The sequence below is a fragment of the Nanorana parkeri genome, unplaced genomic scaffold (assembly GCF_000935625.1).
Source record: "Nanorana parkeri isolate BGI_ZX_2015 unplaced genomic scaffold, ASM93562v1 scaffold142, whole genome shotgun sequence".
Lineage (NCBI taxonomy): Eukaryota > Metazoa > Chordata > Amphibia > Anura > Dicroglossidae > Nanorana > Nanorana parkeri.
Window position 1 is genome coordinate 197,679 of NW_017306410.1, and position 22,679 is coordinate 220,357.

The 22,679-nt window shown below is 43.2% G+C and overlaps 1 protein-coding gene across 1 annotated transcript in view; it reads left to right on the forward strand.

The window, feature by feature from the left end:
• Window positions 1–1,581: 1,581 nt before the first annotated feature.
• The window catches only part of PAFAH1B1 (platelet activating factor acetylhydrolase 1b regulatory subunit 1), a 66,802-nt gene continuing 45,704 nt past the window's right edge, over window positions 1,582–22,679 (forward strand). The window contains exon 1 of the mRNA XM_018554110.1: window positions 1,582–2,037. The gene's annotated coding sequence lies outside the window, so the exon portion shown is untranslated. The remainder of the gene's footprint in view (window positions 2,038–22,679) is intronic.

Consider the following 22,679-nt stretch of genomic DNA (forward strand, 5'->3'; position numbering starts at 1 on the left):
TTCATTAAGATTTGAAACTGAGTCAGAGAAGCCGATTGGGTACAGTGCAAATCTGCGGGGTCACCGGAGATGTGCTGTGTCACCGGGGATGTGCGGGGTCACCGGAGCTTATTTGGTGTCACCGGAGATGTCCGGGGTCACCGAGGATGTGCGGGGTCACTGGAGATTGTTTGGTGTCATCGGAGATGTGCAGGGTCACAGGAGATTGTTTGGGGTGACCGGGGATGTGCAGGGTCACCGAGGATTGTTTGGTGTCACTGCAGATGTGGGGGGTCACCGTTGATTGTTTGCCAAGCTTCAGTATCTTGCTAGTCGGCCCCACGGGCACTCGCAAAACTGTGTGGATGGAGGAATCTCTCACTGGGCCAAGCTTCAGTGTCATGCTAGGTGGCCCCACTGGCCGTCAAAATACCTTAACAATGCCTGCAGCCAATCAGATTGTTTAGGTATTTTGAGAGCAAGCGGGGCCGACTAGCAAGATACTGAAGCTTGGCCCAGTGAGAGATTCCTCCATCCACACAGTTTAGCGTAGATGGAGGAATCTGTCTCACTTTTTCCATCTGGCCATAGAAAATCTGCAGATAATCTATAGGTGTGTGGCCAGCTTTACAATGACTCGGCCCCATTCACTTACCAATTGGGGGACCACCGAAAGTAGGCAAAGGGGCAGGGATGCTTGCTGACATCATTACCCAAATATGGTTCATGGCCATATTCGGGTAATGATGTCAGCCAGCATCGCCGGCCCCTTTGATTACATTCAGCTGCCAGCTGGGGATGCATCATATGTTGCTATGGTGCCAACAGTGTCCTAGCAACCAATGAACCCTTAACAGGAAGCTGTCAGATTCATGACAGCTTCCAAGCACATACATACTGCTGACTTGGAATGTGTCAATGGTTGCTAGGACACCAGCGGTGTCCTAGCAACAACTGATCCCTCAGCAGAAGCTGTCAGATTAATTCCATCACATACATACCCCCTTTCTAATCTGTAAAGTGGAGGTAATAATTTTTTAATCGGTTGCAGCCATAGCGACAAATATTTAAAGTGGCACTATTAGGAACGACCTGAATCTCGCAAGTGTTGGTAAAACTGGTGACAGTGCTTTTTTACAAGATTTGGCACAGGACCTTTAAAAGGCAATATTGTGCTAGATGATCGTATAATGCACCCACCCACAGAGGACAAGCTTATACAGACATCGTGGCTTCCATGCCTTACACTGATAAGAACTAATAAGCATGTAAGGAGGATAAATGGCTGTGTGTTATACACTGATTTGTGCTATGAACCAGCGGATCTGCAAGCTCCTTTGGCCTCTCGGACATCAATTTGCATATCCCCGCCCACTGCCTTAAGCGAAGGACTAACCTCTTGTTTTTGGTTCTGACAGAAGTGACGCTATATGAATAGGTCACATGACACGGCTGCGCTCCAGACAACCAGCAACGCATGCGCCGTGCGGCCTCTCTGCGTCATTCTCTATTATCCTCCCTCCCTTCAGCGCCTCTCTCCCGCCGTCCACGCCTAGACAGCAGCGCTGGCTCTGCGCATGCGTAAAAAAAGCCCATGCGTGGCCCGCCAGCTCCACCTTCTTTCACCCCCCTCCTCCCCTGCAGCCGGCCGGTCGGTCGCTCCCTCCTCCCCTACAGCGGTTGATATGACGTCACCGCGCTGCTGATCTCCGTTTCGTTGACAGCGCGGCGGCGGCTGCCCATAGTGCCCGGCGGAAGGGATAGGCAGGAGAAGGTGGCGCGGGACAGCGGCTCGGCGGTGATACAGCTCTGTGACAATAAAAGGAATTATCCCTAAGGAGGTTTCCTGCCGCCCTTCGTGCCCAGCCCTTCGGCTCCATTCTTGATTTTTTTTTTACACACTTGTTTTTCTACGTTGTGGTTTGTTCTCGCCGTGTGTCAGGAGCGCCTCCAAACCCCCCCCAAACCCTGCACACACCGCCCTTCACAGACCTTCCTGAGGAGGCCCGGGAGCGGCCATTGCTCGTCACCGCGCTCTGCGCTCGGATGTGTCCTCCGGTAAGTGCCGGCCTTGTTCTTTGACCTGCTGCGGGGGTGACCGGGAAGGACGGAGCGGCGGGTCGGGCCTGGTCCTGACGATGTGGCTGCTGCAGCCTCCTCCTCCCCCTCCTCCCTTCATCTTCTTCTCTCCCTCTCAAAATGGCGGCCAGCCGTTAGTGTTTCCACACTACAGAGGGGCTGCTTGGGAGGAGGCTGTGGGGGCCCCGCTCTGTGCTGGGAGGGAGGCTCGGGGGCCCGTTCTGGGCGAGGCATCGCCTGCCATGACTTCATTAGTATGAGGCGTGTGATCGGGCCACATCTGCAGTGAGTGTGTGTGTGGGGATCTGCTGCATCACTCCTCTCTGGGCGATCTGCAGCTGCTGAGGACCTGTATTCATGGCTGGTCACATCATCATCCCATCTATGGAGTCCATCCGGGATCCCCCCTGAGTCTGCCATAGACTGGAAGTCTACATCTCACCTGTTTCCCTTCACAACATCATACATGTCCCCATCAGCTGCAAGATCTGCTCACTGTTCTACAAGAGAAGCTGAATGGGACCCTGATCCAAAATAATTCCTAGCATTGGGGGGGGTGGTCACTATAAGATGAACATTTGACAGGTCTAGTGACACATTTGGGTTCATGCACACGGATGTAAAAGAAAACCCTACAATCAGATCATAGGCCTGTGTACACAGCTGCGTTGTGTTTTGGTAATCTTGTGCTGCCTTCAGCTGCATATTTCTGTGAAATAAACACATTTCTGAACATACATGGTGAGGCTGAAAATCAAAGGCATGGTAGAACTTTACCGATATCAATGTTTACGAGTCTAAATACGTGTCAACAGGAGAACTTTACCGACCATTATATGCATTTTTTTAATGCAGGAGCCTTCCACCAGCAAAATCATGTGTGGATATCGGTATTTTATTACACCCCTTTGCATGAACCCTAATAATATTATTATACAGCTCTTGTATAGCGCCAAGAGTTTGTGCAGCGCTTTACAATGTAAGGAAAACATTACAATCACAATTCAAGACAAGATGGTAAGGAGGTCCCTGGCTGCGAGAGCTTACAATCTAATTATGGCTGGTCAGATCATCCCTTCTATGGAGGACATCCTGGATCCCCCACAGGGTCTGACATGAACTGGAAGTCTATCTCTTGTTTCCATTCAGTTCCAGAATGTCATACAGTGTCCCCTGAAGCTGGTAGATCTGGTCCCTGGAAATCCCAGTATTAGGGTACTAGAGAGGCCAAAGCGGGCCCTGATCTGGTGTATTGAAAATAATGCCCGGCCGTGGAGGGTCTACAGATGACTAGGGATCATTAGAAGCTGAAAACTTGAGAAGTCTAATGATACACGTATGTGATAGGTTGATTTTTCCGTCACATATACAAAGAGTTGGAACAAAAGTCAACTGGTCAGCTGAGTTAAAAGTGGACCAGTCCGATTTTTAGGAATCTTTTCTCGTTTGGCGGCTATTTTTCTTTTGCGCCAGTTCTTTTTGTAGCAGTCTTTGTTAAAGCGCCATGTGAAGCCGGCCTTGCGGTAGGCCCAAAAAGCCATCCCTGCATCTGGCCCAGTTGACAGTAGGTGTGCTCCATGCTGGTACTGGAGGAATACAGGTTGCCCATAGCATCCTTCTACCCTGAGCAAGATCATAACTCTCAGGCAAGATGAGGATTTTTCTTGTCTGATTTAATCTGCATGTTATCAGGCCTTTTGTCCCCCCCATATGATCTGTACTAGTGCCCAAGTGTAGGGGGCCCTTTCAGACTTGCTGATGGCCATATGTCACCTGAAGGAAACTTTGTTGCTGGGTGGCATTATGCCATTTATTTCATGTCATGTACAGAGAGATTGTGAAATGTTTCATGTCATGTAGCTGTAGAACAGGACACATTTGTGTCAAGTGACCACTTTTCTCTTTCCCTTTCACTTAATGTCAGATATGAGATAAAAGAACAGAGTGTACACCTGATTGGTCTTTATTTTGAACTATCTGTTTGTATGTAATGTTGGTTCGATATCCATTTGTCTTGGAGTCAGCAGCTAAAACAACATCCATTTATTAAAGCCAGATTAGATCATCCTAACAGCTGGAAGACTTGGATGCAAGTACCTACCTACCGGAGTGTGTTCCTTCTCGGTGCTGGTGATTTGTTCCCCAGCACATTGATTTTGGATGCATATAGTCAGAAAAATCCAGCAATTGGGAACGCTTGATGTAGCGGGGGGATTTGCAGTAATCCACACTGTTGCTTGTATTGAAGATGACATTGTGGGAGGCGTGGAGTGGGAGATGGCTGAATCACTCTAGGTGTGTGTGTGTCGTGCACACCCTTGTTTTATATATTGCTTATATCACCTCTTTGTGAAGATGATGCTGTGATACTAACCTCGGGATATACAGAGCAAGGATGAATCCTTATTCAATAAATATTCCAAGATCAATGACTGTGGAGGAAACCTTTGCTTTCAGCCTGTTTTCTGCAGGCGTGATAAATGCTAAATGGTGCTAATAAGAATGAAATCTAGTCTGTGATTTGTGGCGGTCGGGGGGAGAGAATAAAAAGATTTATGAGACGGTGCTCGTCTGGATCTTGTTTGTGGGAATCACACAGATGGATGCTGCGCATTGACAGTGGAGACTGGGTGGAGTAAGGAGGCAAAAGCTTTGCAATGGCTGTTATCAAGGCTCCTAGAATCATTTCATAGCATCTCTGGACACCTGCATCATAGTGTATAGCATTTCTAGTCCTATTTGCTTGTTTCTGTATTTGGAAGGATTTGTTCTTTCAGCTGATAATCATTGTTTCATAAATTGGCGTTAAATGCATATATAACTGCAATGTGAAAAATGACAAGTCATGGTTCGGGGTTGTTTAGCTAGCTGCAATCTTATTGCACTTGTTGAGGAGGGATTTTTTGTTTTCACATCACATTGCACTGTTCTGATTTTGGAGACATTATGAATGCTTCGGTTTTAGACCTATTCCTGGTTTAATAACTTTTCTTTGTTGTAACAATTGTCTGCTGTGTGCTCAAACAGAATGAATGAGACGGTTTGCTGTGTTGGATTGATCTAGTTGGGGGTGAACTTTGTCTTTAGTTTTAGTGTACAGTGTTGGTGTGTAATGTTCAGATCCACTTCCTGGGTGCCCATGGACTTTATAACAATGCTTTAATACAGTGTGACATGCTCTTTGTGAGGTGCCTGTACAAAGGTGCTTTTCTGCTGAGCTTTTTCTTCTTTGTGTCGCTGCCTCTTTTTGTGTTCCCTTTAAATCATTTACCTATTTTGCATTGAGATGTTTTACCATTGTGCTAGTCAACACATGTCTTCTGTATTTAAAATAAACGTGGCAGTGCTTTTTATTTCTTTGAAAGTCATGTTTGTTACAAACTTCTTAGATTTAAAAAGCATTTGTTTTTTGTTTAAATAGAATCCTCTTTATGCTGTAATAACTACCTTTTTAAAGTCTCACCTGTCTGGTCCACTGGTATCTGTTTATAAATCCAAACTCTTTGTCTCATTGCATGCCACTCCTACAATGCAGTGCCTGCTTAATGCTTTGAAAGTTCTCTATTGCATCATTCTGAAGCTTTGTTTTAAATCTGACCAAATTAAATATTGTCATCTCATTGTGTATCCCTGTCCCAAATTTACTGCTCGTTGAAACCTGTTCTTATGCCATTATGTTTTTTTAGACACAAAGGAAGTTTGACACCTGCTCATCGCATGTGTTCTTTTTTTCCTGTGATGTTATGCATCAGTTTGGCTTTGTTTAGCTGCTCCTGTGTAAAGCATGTGAGCCCTCCCAGTCAAATCTTCTATTGTGGGCTCTTGTGTATAGTGAAATAAGGAATATATCTTTTGTGCTATTCTCACATTCTATATCATTCTGTTGATAAACACTGAATACCTTTTTACTTTTTAATATTTATGCATCATTTTTACAGCAAATGCTAACTAAAGCACATCATTCCTTTTTATATGCTGGATATGCAAGCTCATCTGTTGTGCTGTTTCCAATTAGATAGCTAAAGGAAACCAGCGATTTGAATAAAATAACATGCCGTCGCTTTAGTGCATCAATATGAAAATGAATGACTTTTGTTTTATAGTAAAACATAGGGGCTTGTTCAGCATGGCAGCTAAAAGAGCATTGATGTGCCAAGTACAGTAATCATTGCCAACCAATCAGAAATGATATCAGATGTACCTGAGAAGATGGGTAAACTTGATGGGTTATGGGTTAGCTATTTTTACTCTGCACAGCTTTTTTAAATGTTTTAACAAAATGCTTTTCATTCAGGAAATGGTTGTTATAAGGATGTATTTGGGATACTTTGTAGCTTTTGATCAAAGATTTGCTGCATTTTATTGCTGTCGGCTGTATTTTTTTACTTTATGTTCAGTTATGCACAAGAATGAATAGTTTAAATCTGATGTTGCCCAGGTAAACTCATATTTTGTGGTGAAATCTGTGCTTAGTTGGCCTGTATTTAGGGCCTTGATGAGCTAGTTGTGAAATGTTACTGGTATTTTTTGACGAAAGGAAGCTTAAAAAAAAAAAAAAAAAAGTGTACCCATTTTCAGGATGCATATAGATGGGTTTGTCAGCAGTTGTTAACCCTGTAATGTTGAACCTTGGTTTTACCATCATTAACACATACATTGCCATCAAAGGTGTGTAGTATTCTATGGCATCCTGACAATCTGGTTTTTGGCAGTGAATCCAAAAAACGTGTACTTTGAGAATTTGGCCGTTTACCATAAGGGGGATGGCAGTATATACAACTCCACCCCCTGAACAAATACATTTCCTGTGTAGTCCTCAATGGAATGCACACTTGCTTACAGTCCATTGACATATTTCCAGTAAATACTCTTCTCACATCAGATTGCACATCAAGCATAGTATGGTGCAGCTCTTACAGCTTTGCTTTTTTATTTAACATGTTGGTATTCTCAATGAATACATAACTATATAAAGCACATTACCTGTACAATGAGTAATTCCCAGAAAGTTGAAAGATGTTTTCACAAATCTTTTGCTGTTGGCACTGGAAACAGCTAAAGGTGGCCATACACGATTTGCATTTCAGCCAATACCAAAACTCTAATGGTAGGTGTGTGGCCCTATTGGCACCACCCAGCTTGATAAACCTTTGATTTGAACATAATCTACGGAACCAGTTGAAAATATGTTGGCCGACTCGTGTCTTCTAATCGAGTGGTATTCTCTATTCGTTCAGCTTACGGGTTGGACCAGAAAATACTATACGTGAACCGCCAGTTTAAATGTATTTTTTAATTTTTTTTTAAATATTCGTTTTGGATAAAGTGGATAGGGATTAGTACATCTGTCAGGTTTTTATTTTTGATTGTTACCCCATTAGGGAGAATGACTCAATTTGTCCTGATTAGGTAGTCAACAGAACAGAAATAGATGGGAAATTCTAGTGACCCTGCTGGCCACTGTTGTAGCTATTGGACAGGAAGTGAAGGTGAAATCTCCTCAATGGGACACGGATGGAAATAGCTGACACGAGTTTATATAAAACAAAAAAAAAATATGTTGGATTCAGTTCTAATTAGGGAAGCACCGATACCATTTTTTTGATATAGAGTACGAGTGCCGATTATCTAATTCTTTTTTTTTTTTTTTTAATCGGTACTTGTCGATACTGGCATCCAGGTGTAGCAGGGGCCTGGCTTCATGATTGCCTGGGAAGCCAGCTTCATGCTACCTTGTGACACTGCGAGGTAGACTAGCTTCCTGACCAATCGGGGAAGCCCGGCGGCAGGCCAGAGAGTCGGATCCATGCTCCCTTGCAGCACTCTTGTTCAGAGGTAATGTCCCTCTCAGTATTTGTACAGCTATCAGTATCGGTGCATCCCTAGTTCTAATACTACCACTTTGCTACCGGAGCGTTTTTGTTTTAATTTTTGCACACATGTTAAAAGCTGTTGTTTTGGCTAGAAAACCAATTATGAGCCTCCAAATAATTGTATGTTTTCTGAAAGCAGAGGCCCTGTAGAATTAAACATTATTTTTTTCTATAGAAAATCTGGAATTCAGGGGGTTACATGGATGAAACCCATTCATGGGGGGTTAAATGTAGTTGCATCACCTGCTTAAAGGAGAACTATGAGGGGAGTGCTTTTACTCACCTCATAGTTTTAGCCGGCCTGTGACAATGAGACTGTCACAGGTCGGCTCAGTAGATCGGGAGGTGAGCGAACACATACCGGGTTCGCTCACCTCTCGATCCTGTCACGGCTCTCTGCCGTGACAGGGGGAGGGGCTGGATTCCCCTCTCCCCGCTCCGATCTGCCAGCGCTGACTGGCGGAACGGAAGGGGGCGGGTACAGCTGGCTCTGCCTCTAGATAGGCAGAGCCAGCTGTCACTCACGCAGCTGGGCGGATCCCGTCGTCTAAGTTGGGATCCGCTGCGGCGTCTCAGTATACCGCGAGCTGTAGCTCGTGCTATACTGAGCTTAGGTTAACGGGAGGACGCTAGTTTGTGTCCTCTCGTTACCCTAAGGAGGACTATGGGGAAAAACACTGACCCCATAGTTCTCCTTTAAATTTAAATTTGACTGGGGGCCTGTCTCCTTACTTGTATTAAAAATAACTGGCGAAGTTTGGAAAAAAAAATGCAGGGGACTGCCGTTGCTGACCTTGTATGCAAATTGCTAGTTGACTTGCTGTTAACCTGGGCCACTGACTTCAGTACCTTGTCACTGACCTGGAAGAAGTGTGCAGTATCACTCGGCTGTAGATGCTCAAATCATCTCTGAATTGGTGCTGACACTGTTCTTTCTTCTGGAGGGTGGCTACTTTTGTTCCCCATGGTCCCTGTTTGTGTTGTAAAGTAGCTATCGCTCCAAGCCCGCTCCCGTGATTTACAACAATCTCAATACAATTAGTAAACTAAACGTGAGATTGTAGTCCATCATGGCAGCGAGTTTGGTACATAGGGCACAATCTCAATGCAAATTAGTTAACAAAATGTAAAAGTGTAGTCCATTACGGGAAGCAAACTTGGAGCGGTGGCTACTTTACAACACACACAGGGACCATGGGGAATAAAAGTAGCCACCTTCCGGGGATGATTGAGAGATGATTGGAGGATCCACAGCCGAGTGATACACAAATAAGATACATCAGGCACTTGAATGTATTGTTAAGATTTAACTCCTGAGTTTAGTGCCACTTTAATCCTTGCAGAGAGTGGGTAGTCCCACTGCAAGGGTAACATTTTGGTTTTCCTAGAAACGGGCGTTCAAGGGTAAGTTCACTTCTCACAAAATGTGAGAAAATGTACTTGCCGACACCACTCCGCTTACCAATGATTGCTTGTCCACTGCGAGCATTATGCTGAATGGTCACTGCAGGGCTGAAATACAGTGTACAGACTGTACACAAGCTGGTGGGGCACTACAATGGTATGCACACTGGGGGCCAGGAGAGAGGTGGAGTCGTCGTGTCGGTAAGTTCATTTTCTCAAATTTCTGTGAGAAAGTGAACTTGTCCTTTAAGTGACATAACCTCCTGGCTGATTTTTCTGTATCTGAACTCAAGAACAAAAATGTTATGTATTGCAACTTACCAGTCCTTGTGTAGTACCTTGTGATAGCTGCATTAGTTTTCTTTGATTTAAGTAAGGTGTACACTAGGGATGCACCAAAATGTTCGGCTGCCAAAACATATAGTAAGTCATACTATATCCACGATTTATGAATGGACAGGAACACTCAGTATAGAGGCTTCCTTTTTTATAACGGGCTGCAGAAAAAGAGATTGAGGACTATGTCTCCTCAATCTCTTTTTCTATTTCAAAAGGGAAATATCAGGGGTCTGTTCTGGAGATATTTACCCAAAACCCCTAATGGGTAAAGTAAAAAAAATAAATAAAAAAATATATATTAAAATGGTTGGTAAAAAAAATAGGTTTCGGCCTGACAAATGTTGTTTTTTTATTTTCAGGTTCAGTCTGAAAATTCCTTTTCGGTGCCCCTCTAGTATACACGGGTAGATTTTCCAATGAATAATGTCGTCAGAACGTTCGATAATGCCATCAGAGACTTGATAAATGTCCTCCAAATTTTTGCTTGATTTAAGATTCAGTTTTGTAATGAATGGAGTTTACCAAATGAAACCACATTCACTGTTGCCCCACATTCACACCTGTGTGCTCCATGAACACGTGTCATGTTCAAACGTGTGTGTTTCTGCACGTTTGTGTGCTGCGTTTTCCCGTACGTCCCTATTGAGTTCAATGGCAAAAAAGCTCATGTAGCGCATTTCTTCCACATTTGTGTGCATTTAATGCGTGAAAACACAGAGCAAAAATGCACCTCTTCCTGGCTGCATTTGGGGTACGAGTAGACATTAATGACGACACAAACGCATTTTGTGTTTTGCAGCGTTTCTGTCTGTGCGGTTTGGGACGCATTTGGCATGCATTCATGGACGCGCAGGTGTGAATGTGGGCTTAGAATTTTGTTCGATCAAGAAATATTTTCCAACATGCTCTTTTACATTTTTTTCATGACTGCAGTCAAAATTGACCATGATTGTGACCCAATCAACTATTGGAAAGTCGAGCAAATGTTCCGCAATCAATTTAATTCGCTTGAAATTCTTTTAAGTGTACACCCTAAAGTTAAGCCTGGGAATATCTCTTAAGTCCCTGTTCACACCTGGGCGTTATGACACTGAAAGCTTAAGCGTCAAAACACACAACACAATAATTCCCATTCATTCCTATGGCCCCTGTTCACACCTGATCGTTTAGCATCAAGCTTTAAAAACGCTGGAAAAGGTGCATGAGCTTCTTTCAGGCAGATTCAGCGCGTTTGTGCTCCTTGATTTCAATGCAAAGCGTGGCAAAACGCGCATGTGGGGTTTTTGTGCAAAAAGAACGCACGTTTTTAAGGCGCATATACATTGTGGAAGACCACCTGCAAAGTACACTGGGAATCAAAATGGCTGATTCATGTCTGCAGAACTTTGACTCTGAGGCATTTATAAGGCTGATACAGGCACAACCATGCTTGTATGACCTGCACAACCCCTTTTATAAAAACAGAGGGAGAAGGAGGCAGGCTTGGATACAAATTGCTTGCCAGGTTTGGGCAGAATGGGAATCTTTCCCTCCATCCGTGCAGGGCAGCAAAGTTAAAACATGCGCATGTGACATGTGGTGCATCTATAGTTACTTGTGGTACTGTTGTAGCTTATGTTTCAGCTTGCTTGTGTGGCTATTGTAGGTCTGTGCAGCTGCAGATCTCCATGTGTTGTGGAACTACAAATCTCAGTATGCCGCTACCTCTGGGTGTCATGCCTTTTTTCTTTTCTGTGTACAGACTTTTATATGCATCACGGGACTTGTAGTTCCACAGCTGCTGAAAGGCTGTAGTTGTTAACCACTTGGCTAAAGTGTAGAAGTTTAAGAAAATATTGTCATTTGGATTCTGCATATGCATAGCTATCTAGACAGGTCTTGGCAAGTTTATTTGGGGGAGAGGAACCAGGCTCGATACACATGTTGCAATCCGATTAGTCCAGGGTTAGGCAACCTTGGCTCTCCAGCTGTGCTGAAACTACAAATCCCATAATGCATTGCAAGCCACAGGCATAACATGAGAGGCAGAAGCATGATAGGATTACCGCTACCAACCGTGCTCTGGATGAGTACATCTCCACGGTCTTGTCTCCTCTCTCCTTGATGATAACCACAAACAGGAACAGGAATGAGGTCATGGACAGGACTTCTTTTCATTGGACAACACTCAATACACCCATATGCAGAAGCGCGTCCAAAACGCGCATGTATTTAGTGGGAAAACGTGCAGAAACACTAATGCCTAGGTGTGAGTGGGGACTAAAATCCTAGGAACGAGCGCTGTGTAACCCACATATGGCTACATAGGTAGCTGAAAGATACATAGCTAAGCAACAGTTAAGAGGAAAACATTTGTTCTGTTAATTTTGAACAGACTTTATTTTAACAACTAAATTAACAATCAAAATACATAACAGACTATTACTGTAATACAATTTTTGAAACCTAAATAACAATAAACAGTGCCAAATGTTCTCATGGCTTGCATTGTAGTAGCTGTTCCTGTCTTGCACAATGCAGACATGTCATGATCCTGGAGCTGTCAAATTTCAGCTTGAGAAGGGGGGGGGTGGGAGCATCTAGGCATTGTGTTTTTTCCAAGTTGCTAATCTAGCTATTGCTGGTGGGGAGGTGGGTATTGACATACTGGTGCTGTCGTTGGATAAAGTCAGCCCCGTGTGAGAACATAGCAGCTGATGTGGCTGTATTGACAGCCGGCATTGCGTGAGACAGATTGGGCTAGAGTCACCTTTTTCACATGCCGGAAAGACTTTGCTCAGTTTGTTTTGCGCAACCCTGGCTGTCAATGCAGTCACATTAACTGCAATGTTCTCAAGCACTGCCAGGCTACCCAACAATAGCTACAGCATTTTAGCATTTGACTCCCCACCCAGGGCCACCATTAGAAATCATGGGGCTATGTATAGATTACCTGTCATGGTCTCCCACAACCTTCCAGAAACCCGCGCTGTACAGCCCTAGAGCACTGTGATGTAAACGAGCCCTAATTTTTCCACGACAAACACCCATAATACATTTGGGTCTGTTTTGGGTCTCATGACGTATTGTTCCAAAATGAGACAATAGCCTTAAACTCTGCTTGTAAAGCGCAGGAGGGGATTTAACTCTAATAAGCTCCTAATCTAATGTTTCCTCTTTACTTCAATGACTGGGTTACTTACTGAAAACATTTTTGAGCAACATAATCTGAGTATAATTTGTACTGCACACAGGCAGATGAATTGTTTGCTGATTCCAGACCTATTGGTCCCCCCTGGTGAGGGAAAAGTGGAGCGGGGACAACCATAACCAAGCAAGCTTTTTTGACCAGTCCTCCGTGACCTCTGTGCCGGCGCAGGGCAGTGGGCAGGGTTGGAGACCAAATGAGCGAGAGCTTGCTTTCTTGATCTGAGCAGGGAACAAGGCGAACTGTGCAGAATGACCAGGGACTAGGCTATAGCGGTCGGTAGAAGAATCTATGTAGTGCACAAGATCACTGTTAGTAAAGCTTGTTACTACCTGTTGATCCTAATAGATATCCAGTGTCTTTTTAACCCCTTCGTGACTGACGACGTACAGTGTACGTCGCCAGCATCGGGGCTGTTTAAACAGACTCCCGGCGACTTTTGCCGCCGGGACTCTGTTTAAACTTATCCTGTGTCTCAACTGATTTTATCAGCTTTCCCAGCTATCTTTTGTTTACAGAACCCATCCTGTCAATGTAATGGAAAGGAGGAGTGTGTCATCCAAAACAGGAAAGCAACCTACCGTGTCCACACTGCTCCTCTAGAGATGCAGTGAGTGTGGTCAACCTAGGGCAGGAAGTATGTTACTGGCAGGATCACCAGGTGAAAAAAAACCAGAAGATAACTAATGTAGCCACCACATCTAAGGGCTGGTATACTGTAATATATTACAATTTTAGTTTCATGTTTTTGTCATGCTTTTGTCTTTTTAGAAATCAGTTTGTTTTCTTTTTTTAAAGGACACTTTTCATGTAGGGATTATGTAGGCTGCCATTGCTGATGGCGTTCTGAAAAATTCTAGTTGCTTGGCTTTCACTGACCGGGAAAATGCATGTGGAAAATTTGCATATTTTTTTGGGGACGTGAGACTCGAAGAAACCAGTCTTTTTAAAAGGTTTGCCATGCAAGCATCCCATAAAGCTGCTGCTTCTTCCAGTTCCTTTGAGGCTTCTGATTGGCTGTTGGACTGTCACTGATGATGTAACGGGTTCATGCAGGAGTTTCATTGTCTCCAGTGCCCTGCTTCTGTCTCAGCATGCTGAGAATACAGTCACTGTATGCTGCACGGTGCATGAATGGAGTTTACATATACACTGTGTACACAAGAGAAATTGCCAGAGCCAGAATAAAAGGTTTTGGCAAGACCTTGTCTGTGCGTCTCTTCTGCCAAAAAAACTCTGAACTTCTAAATATTTATTTTTTATTGCTGGACTTTAGTTCCACTTTAATTCCTTGTTCTTTAACACCCTCTGCATATGCATTTATTTCAGCCTGGGCCAACATAAATTAAATAAATCTTGCATTGGTTGTAAGGAGAATTATCAGTTTTTATTTTGCCAAAAATAAAAACTAAACCTAACTTTGCAAACCAATGGCATGTGAACAGACTGCTTTATTATGGTTGTCAATTCAAAGAGGCAAAACACATCTGTTTTATTAGCGAGTTTATTATGAATTGTCTTATAGGGTTAAAGTCCGTTCCACATGCCAATAATGACTTGGATATTTTTTTATCACAATTCCTGCGTCTTTGACTTTATTTTGCAATTGTGAGGTTACTTGTGTATGCTCATAATTGAAAATTGTAATAGAGCTGTTGTAAATTGTGTGCATACTTTGCGTTCTGTTCAAATCTAAACCTTCCCCATAAACACCCAACTTTGGCTTTTGTAAGGGACTGAACACTTGGAAAGTCCAAGCCCTGTTCTCCGTGTGGCACATTGCAGACAATAATTGTATAAGTTAAAGAAAACTAGTCTTATCTGTTACTGCTATTGACAGAATGCATCATATATGTCTTTATTTTGCCTATAGGTGCACCGAAATAGAAATGTAAAAACCGAAATAGAAAAAATGGTCAGGCCGAAACCGATGCCGAAAATTTTTTTATTTTAATTTTTTAAATATTTATTTACATTTTTTTATAAACTTATAATTTTTTTATATTTTTATAAAATATTTTTTACTCTACTTTTAGGGGCTTTGGGGAAGTATTGGGGATCTAAACAGACCCCTGATATTTCCCTTTTAAAATAGAAAAAGAGATTGAGAACACAGAGTCCTCTATCTCTTTTTCTGCACCCTCAGTTATCAATGAACAGGAATTCTCTGAGTGTTCCTGTTCATTGATAACTTGAGAATATAGTATGAGTACTATAACCACAATTATGAATGAACAGCAGTGGATATAGATCACTCCCATTCATTCATAATTGAGGCTATATTAACCATACCATATCCTCAATTATCTACACTCAGCGATCACTGATACGCTGAGTGTATGTAGCCTGCTCTCCTCCTGACACACACTGTCACAGGAGGCTGAGTGAGCGGTGCGAGAGGAGAGCCCAGCCTTCTGTGACAGCGCTGTCTCCTCCCCCACACCGCTCTGCTGCACTGTGATAGGTGACCAAGCGGTTTGGGAGTAGAGACATCGGCCGCTCACAGCGCTCTTGTCCCGCAGCGCTCGGCCGGCTGTCACTTTCTCTCCTTCACGCTGGGACACACAGCAGTACCCGGCGGGGAGGAAAAAAATCACGGATGCGGCGATGTATCGGCAGGAAAATGGCACTTTCGGCCGATATGTTTCGGCGGCCGATATATCGGTGCATCCCTAATTTTGCCCATAGCTCCACTTAAGGGCTAGTTCACACCAAGCGCGTTCCGGGAGCAGAGCAGTTACAGACCGGATCAAAACTGAATCCAATGTATTCCAATGGTATTTAGGGCTCTAGTTCACGCCGCAGCGTTCAGTTCCAGAGCATGTAAAAAAAACAGCAGCAAGCCCTATTTTACCTGCTCTGGAACGCATGCAAACAAATCAAAAACGCATACAAATGCACTGGAAGCCCATTTTAAACAAAAAAAATATGTATATACATATACCGTATTTGCCGGCGTATAAGACGACCCCCCCACTTTTTGTGTAAAAATATAGGTTTTGGGCTATACTCGTCGTATAAGACGAGTATAGCCCAAAACTATGTTTAAATGCACTTACTAACCTCCTTGGCGGTATTCCCGAGTGTGGCTCGGGGTTAATTTTCAGTACCATAAGTGTTAACCCCGAGCCACACTCGGGATTACAGTCTCTTACCTTGTCCAGGATCCCAGCAGCGTCCTCCATCTTCCGTCCTTCAGCTACTACCGCGCTGAGCCAATCACGGCAGGCTTTGTATTAAAGAATACAAAGCCTGCCGTGATTAGCTCAGCGCTGAGCCAATCACGGCAGGTTTGTATTCTTTAATATAAAGCCTGTATTTACTGAATGCAAAGCCTGCCGTGATTGGCTCAGCGCGGTATACTGTATGTAGCCGAAGCTACATACAGTATACCGAAGTATACCCGGCGTATAAGACGACCCCCGATTTTCGGGTCTCAAACCCCGTCTTATACACCGGCAAATACGGTATTTTTTTGTTGCAAAACTGCTCTAAACGCGGCAAAACACACTGCACTGTGCAGACACTCATGCACATCTGGTCTGCATTTGGTGTGAACAAGCCCTAAGGTTTCTTGCCCAGCAGTTTGTCGCATCTAGACTTGCAGTTGGTGTCATTTTAGTAAGAAGTGGTAATGTTTGGCTAGCATGTACCCAATATGGTTTTTATAACCTGTATAAGTAGTGTTAGCACAAGCTTCTTGCGATACATTTAATAGAATTAGATACTAATAGTCTTAGGCATTTCCCCAGCATTGTCCACAGGAATAATATTCTTTTAGAATTTAGTAATGGCCGTAAACCAGCCAGATGATGGACAAATTAGTGCAGAATTCAGGAGTTTATCAGTCATGTCTGGGAGCCACCAGATACTTTTAAAAGAAAACGTTTTGCCTGGTAGTCATTATGTTCTTCTGGGTGAAATGTTTATCCTATTGCTTCAATTGTTCGTGAGCCTTACCTGGAACACGCATGCAAATCAGAATGTCATACTTTAACCCTTTCTAATACATTGAACTTGAGCAAGTGTGCATTCAGTTAATTCAGTGAACTTGGTACTCCTGATCTGCGAACAGCATGCATGAGCCAGCAGGAGGAACCACTTGGCGGAGAGGGGCCTATTCTACTCTTAGAAGGGTCCTTTAAATTCATCACATTGGTAGCAGTGGGGTGTTTCAAGACATGGACTGCCAGAAAGGTAAATATGTATTTGCAGAACCTGCCTCCCTTTTAGAAGTGATTGTTTGGTGACAGTCATTTTTAAAGTGGAGCTGCAGCCAATTTTTTTTTACTTATAGTGCTGGGAAATAATAGAACCTCTGTGAAGTTTCTATTGATGTCTTTATTCTCGTTCAGGAGATTTCCCCTCTTTCTGTCCCAGAAATGCCACAGGTCAGAGGAAATCCCACCGTGACAGTTGTCACCGGATTTGGGATTCTTATGAATCAAAGCCACAAATTGGATGCTCATGCATACTTGAGTTATTAAAGGTAGGGATGTCCCGATGCCACTTTTTCAGGCCCAAGTACAAGTACTTCCCCTCATGTACTTGCCGATACCAATTACCGATACTTTTTCTTAAAGGGACAGGTGACTTTAAATGATCCATAATACAACTACATGTTCAAGCAAACTTCGGCGCTAGGCATCGGGGCATTTTGACAAGTACAAGTACTTGTCAAAATGCCTTGTATCGGGCCCGATTCCGATGCTAGCATCGGTATCGGGACATCCCTAATTAAAGGTGAACTGAACTTTTAGACCTGGTTCACATTTGGAGCATTCCCTATTGATTTCAATGGGGTCATATTCGCGCAGCAAAAAGGCTCCTGCACCTTTTTGAGCAACCCACTGGTTTTTCTGCCGTGTTTGTGGGCGTATGCACACGTGGAAACTGCTTGTTTTGTGGGCCGTGTTTGGGGTGCCATTAGAAATGAATGGCACCGCAAGATGTGATTCAGGCCTTAAGGCAGGCAAAGGACTTTATGCTTTCCCTGCAGCTTAACTTGCCCCATACTGACCAATATTTGGTTTAATTACATTTTAACCACCTCAATACCATCACTTCCCAAAACTCACAGGGTGCACTCCCACCAGATGCATTGGGGTGTGTTTGCTGTTTTTTTTCCAGCACAGCGCAAAAAAACAGTTGGGTACAGTTTACCCAAAAACTGTATCTAGTACTTTTTTCAGCGAAAGGGGATGTGGTGCAGTACAACCCACACTGTGCCCATAGAACTTTAAAGTAGTATTAAACTCTCAAATTATTTTTCAATAATTCAGATCAAAAATACATACATTGCCCAGCAAAGTATTGCTTTACATTTTTGGCCACACACTTCAAATCATCATGTTTCTAAACAGCCGATTCCAAGTCTCTTTGCTCCGCTTCCCTGAACTTTCTGTCCAGTGCAAGATCACAAAGGACAGTGCAGACTCCAACAACTGTTTATCTACTATTATGGAAAGCGAGGAGAGGGGGCCAAGGAGGAGGGGGTGTAGCTTTATTTGCTGTGTCTGCGTGTTTGTGGAGACACACACGGCTTACTAGCACACACAGGGGTGACTGCATAGCAATCTGCTTGAGAAAGGAGTCACTCATAAGCAGGAAGTCAGGACCAGTGCCCAGGAGACCAGCTGATTCTGCAGTAAACTAAAACTTTTAAACCTCAAGGGGCAGCATTCATTGTAAGTGATATAATCAGCATTTGAAATAGATTAAAATCCTGCCACTTTTGACATATCAATAAAGTTCTAAAAAAAAAAAGTATATGCGTTGTGCCTGGTAATGCACACCAGAAACTGTGCAATGTAGTGCAGCAGCTGGAGTGAATGGGCTCTTTATCTGTGAAAATACAGTTAGAGTTCTGCAATAACAAAGGATCATTTAAACTTACTTACTAAATCCCTGTTTACATCTGTATGTTTTCGGTGCCTTGCGAATGGGTCTATATATGCTTTACATGCTTAAAGGAGAACTGAGGTGAGTGATTTTACACTCATCCCCATAGTTAGTGCCGACGTGGGACATTTAAACTTCCACACATCGACTCTATAGATCGGGAAGTAAGCAAACGCATACCGTCACTCACTTCCCGATCATCTCCCTGCACAGTGGGGACTGTTGGTCACCGTTCCCCGCAGGGATTCCCCCTCTCCGATACTCCATTGATGACTGGAGGAAAGGACAGGGGAGGGGGGCGGGCAAAGCCGACTCTGCCTCTAGATAGGCAGGGCCGGCTGTCAATCAGCCAGCTGCGTAGATCTTGACAGTATTGTCGGGATCCATCCCGGCTGCTGTGCTTTCTGTCTATAATGGGCAATAGCCTGCTATATACTAAGCTTTGGAACACCGGAGGAGGTTAGTATATGTACTCCCATGACCCTAAAGGGTGCTATGGGATAAAAAGTTACCCCATAGTTTTCTTTTAAACATTGAATTCCATGCTTTGCTGGATACCACCTTTTTAAAGAAGGAATTTTTCATACACTTTGTCTGCAACATCCCTAAAAGGCTCTAATTTCAATGGGGCAGACAAATTCACATTTGTATGATTGGGATGGTGCTTACGCTGGCCATACACTGGTAGATTTTCCTATGAACGTTCCCATGAATAATCTCGTCAGAAAATTTGATGAATGTTTTAAGTTCTGTTTTTGCTTTTAACATTTTTTTTTATGAATGGAGTTTACTTAAAGAAAACTGTTCGAATTTTACGTAAAATTATTTTTTTTGTCCCATCGCTGCATTCAATTGATTGTCGATTCATTGTTAGCGAATTATACGAATGTTAAAAAAAAATGTTACTAAATTTTACTGATGTATCAGTGAGGTTGAGGTAAAGCCTGGGCCAGGATCCAAGGAACATCTAAAGTTGATCTGAAAATGAAAGCAAATACTCGTAGTTTTAGCTGGCGTTCATTTTTGGGCTTTGCTGGGTTCAAATTGCCTGTGCAGTCTTAAATTGTATATTTCTACATAACATTGGGAAAAGGCGTGCAATTTGTGTTGTCAGAGCTCTGGCCTTAGGACATATCGCCTTCCTTATTGCATGTCTGGACAAATACTAGGAACCAGGTAGCCAATATTCCCTAAAATTTACAGCTGAGGGGTTACTTTAAAAAAAAATGTTTTTGTTTTTTTATGCTGGCTGGTTCCTGAATTCCATATTTATTTGGCTGCACTGCACAGGGCTGCACTGGACGGCAGTATGGGGTACAGATAGTACACCCCTACCGGCGGAGGGGAAGGACCGTTCACCAAAAACACAAATAAGCCTATTTAAAAATGTAAGGCGCTGTCATTGCCGCTAGGTATAGGGGCATTTTCACAAGTACTTTTGAAAATGCCTTGTATCGGCCCCGATACTAGTATTGGTATCGGGATATCCCTATTGGGTACTTTACAACATACACAGGGACCATGGGGTAGCCACCCTCCAGAAGGAAGGACAGTGTCAGCACCAATTCAGAGATGATTTGAGGATCTACAGCCGAGTGACACACAAATAAGATACATTTTTGATAATAGTTAAGGTACTTGAATGTATTTTTAAGATTTTACTCCTGAGTTTAGTGTCCCTTAAAGTCTTTCATGTCTTTGTCATACAAGTTGTGAAATGTGTGTTGTGGGACTGTTCACAATTTTTAATGCAGAAATTTCTCTGGCTCTTTAAGGATGAAGATGGAAATCTGGAAATGGAATTTCACATAAGGGACAGCAGATGATTGGGTCTGGTGGTTAGGAGGCCATAGAATGCTTTTGGTTTTCCAGAATCAACGAGTTGGCTGATTTTTTTCTCGATCGGATAAAAAAAAAATTACATCTAGGGCTGCAGCTAACGATTATTTTCATAATCGATTAGTTGGCCGATTATTAAGTTCGATTAATCGGTTAATCGGATAAAAAAGAAAAAAAAAGGCTCCAGTGATGGACTACTAGTTTGTATTGAGATTGTAGTCCATCACCGGAGCAAGCTTGGCGCGGTGGAAGTAAAAAAAAAGTGTGGTGTGCAATATAGTACATTATACAGCGGCGCAGTGCAGAATACCAGCAGCTATAGAGGAATGTAGCAATAGTACATTATACTATAATGTACTATTGCTGGGATTTGTAGTCCTCTGTAGCTGGCGTTATTCTCCATTGCGCTGTATATAATGTATTATTGCTGGGATTTGTAGTCCTCTATAGCTGGTGGTATTCTCCATTGCGCTGTATAATGATTATACTGCGCAATGCAGATTACCACTGACCAGTTATAGAGGAACTACAAATCCCAGCAATAATACATTATACAAAGCGTGTGACGCGCGGCTCAGGCTGATTGTGGAGCCCCGAACAGGCAAATCAATCGATAGCCGACGAATCGACGATCGAAAACGTTGCCAACGTTTTCAATCGTCGATTTTAATCGACTAAATCGATTAACTGTTGCAGCTCTAATTACATCCCTGCCTTTTTACATTTAAAATAAAATACACAAGTGCAGTATTGTAAACATAAAGTTTACTAAAGAATAAAACTGCATGCACAATTTTTTGTACTTGCACTGCACTGGAACGCACGGAACCATGCGTTTCAGTGCAGCGGATCACACTGTGGGTGGGAGGCGTGTTTGAGTGAGGTGCCTTTTGAAATGAGTGGCACTGCAACACACCTCCCGCAGCAGAATTTGTCAGGCTGAAACTTGAATTAAATTTTTCCCCACCTTTTTTATATATTTGTTTTAAATCATTGTATTGTAAGCACATGGCGCTTGAATAGCTTCAGTTCGGGAATGAAAGCTGCCAGTGGCAAGATTCTGCAGACAGCAACCGAATGTAAATACGGCAGGTACTGGGTTGGTGCAATAGCCAGCCTGCTAATGGCCATTTCAAATTGCAATAGCAGGCTGGCTATTGCACCTGCCCAATGCTTGCTGTGCCCTCCTCCCAGCGGGGAGGAGAGAGCTAGGGGATCCAAACAACTAAACGATTATGAAAACGGTTGACAACTATTCTCATTATCGATTAGTTGGTTGCAGCCCTACTTTTGACCTCACCCTGGTGTCCATGAAACTTCTCATACATTTCTGTAGTTGAGCAATTTCAATAGCAATTTATGGTGCAAAGGCCGCTGACCCACGATATTCACATAGCAGTCCTGAATATTGTGGGGCAGCAGCCCTTACATCATAAAGCACACCCAGTCCTATTAAATGGTTTTCTGTTCCTTGACTATTTTATATAACCATCCATTGCAGTCACTGGACCTGATATAAAAGTAAACACATTTTTAAGCGATTTCAAATTAAATCACTCACAATTTATGTAGCCCCAATGGAAGTTTAAAAGTGTTAGTTTCCCACAGAATCAGTTGGTCCCTAAGCACTGGCACTTTGATGGCTCCTGTTTGTTGATGGCTCCTTTTGCCTTACAATGGCTCCTTTTTGCCTTGCAGGGTCCGATAGAGCCACCCTTATGTGTTCTAGTAAGCTATGCTTGTCTCCTATAACACACAGACACAGCAGGTCAAGCCATTTCCCTGCTCCCCACTCCTCCCTTCTCCAAGCTAGTAGATGGAAGGCTCCTGCAAACTGATCTGTCCCTTGTGATCTTGTACTGGACAGGAAGTTCAGGGAAGCAGTGGTGAGAGTTGGAACCAGTTGTTTAGGAACATGATGATTCTTAAGTGCTTGTGCAAAAATGTAAAGCAATACCTTGCTAAGCAACGTATTACGTTTGTTTACATAACATTCAGCATTTATTGAATGCACTAGCAATTCTGACACCTGACAGTTTGCTTTAAAGCTGGATTTTTATCCTTTAATATTTTGCCTC